Genomic DNA, 2,884 nt, shown 5'->3' with positions numbered 1-2,884 from the left:
AGAGCTCGCGCAGGCTGGACAGCAGCACGCGCTGTAGGCGTGCCTCTGTTTTTTAAGTGATGGGATGCCTGCACACAAAAAAATGCACTTGAACTGTCTTATATTATTATAGATTATCGAATCTTTCGTGCTGTTATATGACTCCTCCAAATATATCACACCTGGAGTTTCACTTTGCTGCTGCTCAATTGCATAAGGACTTGTGAAGCAAGTTGCTCTTCATTAACAACATGGTACGGGTACAACAACAGACCACAGACCAGCTTACAGATGTCTCTGAACAGAAATACTGAAATAATGCCTGAATATATATTTTATTTTTTTCTTTGAAAAATTAAATGTCTTTCTTCAGGATATTTAAATAGCATACTGTTGATGTAGGAATGGCTTCGATGTATTTTTGAAGACTTATGAGGAACTGTGAGCTGCTGCCCTCTTGTGAATGTATGTTAGACTTTGAAAAAGGTTTAGCAGTTTCACATTTAAAAAACAGATAACATAAAAAAAAAATAAAAAAAAAACATTGATTCTACATGTTAAATAAAAATGTATAGAGGTAAAGGTGCATATTAAGATTACACTTACGTTTTGTTTGGGCAGCTGGCTCTTATTCCTCAAAATAATGCCAGAGCTTGTTGTGGGTTTTGTATTGACACCTACTGGTCTGGATGCTTTGAAGTTTGTTTACCACATGCTGAAGCTTCATTGTGAATTTGTTTGGTTTTCTTTTTGTCTGGTCTGTTTCATACTAATCATTGACATTTTTGGATTCAATCAACAATTTTTTCCACGCTGTTTCAACGAGGTTTGTTTCATCGCTGCAGCAGGTATCCTACTGTTTGGACATTTTCTTGTTACACTCTGTCAGTGTGTTTGATTTGCTTCTTTTGTTTACACTGTACTATATATTTAAATAGACCACTGGCTACAAGTGTTACAAAGTAAAGGTATTCTTGCCAGGGCCCAAATATTAAAGGTGAGTCACTAGTAGGGCACCTGTCCAGTTGTAAGTCGTACTGTTAGGGTTTGAAATAGGCCTTGTCGTCGCAGCATCCAGAAGTAATTTTTTTTTCCTTTTAAGATCATCACTATTTTATACCCAATGGTGTATAAAATAATAAATAAATGTAAAAAAAATATGCTATGTTTTAGTTAATATTAAGTGACGTACATTTTACATTGTCAAAATTGACTGTTTCGCAAACAAAAATAGAACAGTCACAGCAGAAAAAGTCATTCAGCATTTTTGAACGAATCAGCGAGTCAATGATTCAATGACCCATTCATAAAAGCAGTCTTCGTTCTTAAATGAATCAGCCGATTTGGACAAATGGGTTGAAAGGAGCAGTGGCTGCATCTGAAATCACATACTCTCTTAGGTACTTATTTTGAATAATTACTTCACAACATACTTATTCACTATTCACAAATCCTCTCCCGCAGCTTCACTGAATAGAAATTGTCCATCGTATGCACACTTCAGAATCTCACTGGAAGCAGTAGGTCATCCAGGTACTTTTTGTCTATTCTTTGAATACTCTGTGAATTCGGATTTTTTTTTTTGTGCCTACTATTTAATAGTGTGTGATTTCTGATGCACCCAATGACTCACTCATTATGATATTGACACCACCTACTGTCAATTTTAGTTTCATAGTTTAAAGTCGTCATGAAATCAAAATTGACCCTATTTACTTTGTTAGTGCACATTACTAGTCTTGTGGTGAACAATTAAACCGTGAAAGTTAATACACAGAAAGAAAAAAAAAATGTTCATGGTAAACTTTAATCAAAATCTGAAAAGTTGCTTCCGCTCTGGAATGGCGTTCCTTCTCTGATGTACCTTTTGTAATGCCACCTTTTCTACCTTGCTGTCTCTTAGTATTACGTTTAATAATACATTTTCATGCTAGCAAAAAAAAAAAAAAAATTCACATATTTTACACCTCTCTTCCCAGTCTGTCTGTAACACCAGAGATGGTCTTATTATTGGGAGATACCAGGGTCTGTGGTTCTACCATTGGAGAAAGCGTAACGGCCACCTTGGTCAGAGTTGTGTGACAGTCAGTCACTCTTTGTGTATAGCCTACCATCAAATTGAATGAGAACTGAATCCTACCTGTCGCAAAATTGTCCGTGACTTCTCTTATAAAACAGCATTTTTTCAGTGTAAACTGTGAACTAAATAGATCAATCCAAAGCAAATGTTTAATGGGAAACATGTTGAAGATTAGCTGTAGGCTGTCGATTAATTAAATAAGCTGTTTTCCCACTGAGGAGTCCTAGTTAATAAACGATTGACTCTTTCACTGATGCTTCACAGCTATGTTTTATTATTCTCATTCCGTAGAGCCATCACACAACAACGTATCATGAACCACTGTAGCTAGAAAAATAATAAATAAAAAAAATTAAACAATCTTTTCTTTTTTTTTTTTGTTACACTCCCACCAAATCTTACCATGTACTTAAACATGAATGATTTCCAGATATAAAAGCCCTCAATTCTAGCCTGGAAATCCAGACCTATATCTAAAAGATTAATGGTCTGGCGTCGACTAATGAAAATCGCCCAGCTCGAGGGGCGGCACCAAGCATGCATTTGAAAATCTCACTGCACGCAATTGGATAACACTACGACCAATCACAACAATAAACCCCATACGCTTAGCTACCAGCGGAGCTAACTGATAGATTAGACTCTTACTGTATCCGGTCGGCAAAACAGCAAAAACGTCCTTCTTGCAAAGGAACGATTCGAGCGCCGTCTTCTGTTCCTCTTTTAGAGAAAAGAGGTCCCTTTTGTTGTCGCGTGTTTTCCCCACGAGCTCCCCCTACAGCTGGGGGAGGGCGTATATTTCACAACACAGTCGTAAAAAACTCA

The 2,884-nt window shown here is 36.9% G+C and overlaps 1 protein-coding gene across 1 annotated transcript in view; it reads right to left on the bottom strand.

The window, feature by feature from the left end:
- pdca (phosducin a) overlaps positions 1-2,884 on the bottom strand; it is a 253,431-nt gene that overhangs the window by 4,017 nt on the left and 246,530 nt on the right. The window lies entirely within an intron of this gene.

The sequence above is a fragment of the Rutilus rutilus genome (assembly GCF_951802725.1).
Source record: "Rutilus rutilus genome assembly, chromosome: 6".
NCBI classification, from domain to species: Eukaryota; Metazoa; Chordata; class Actinopteri; order Cypriniformes; family Leuciscidae; genus Rutilus; species Rutilus rutilus.
This window is presented reverse-complemented; position numbering and strand designations above follow the sequence as displayed.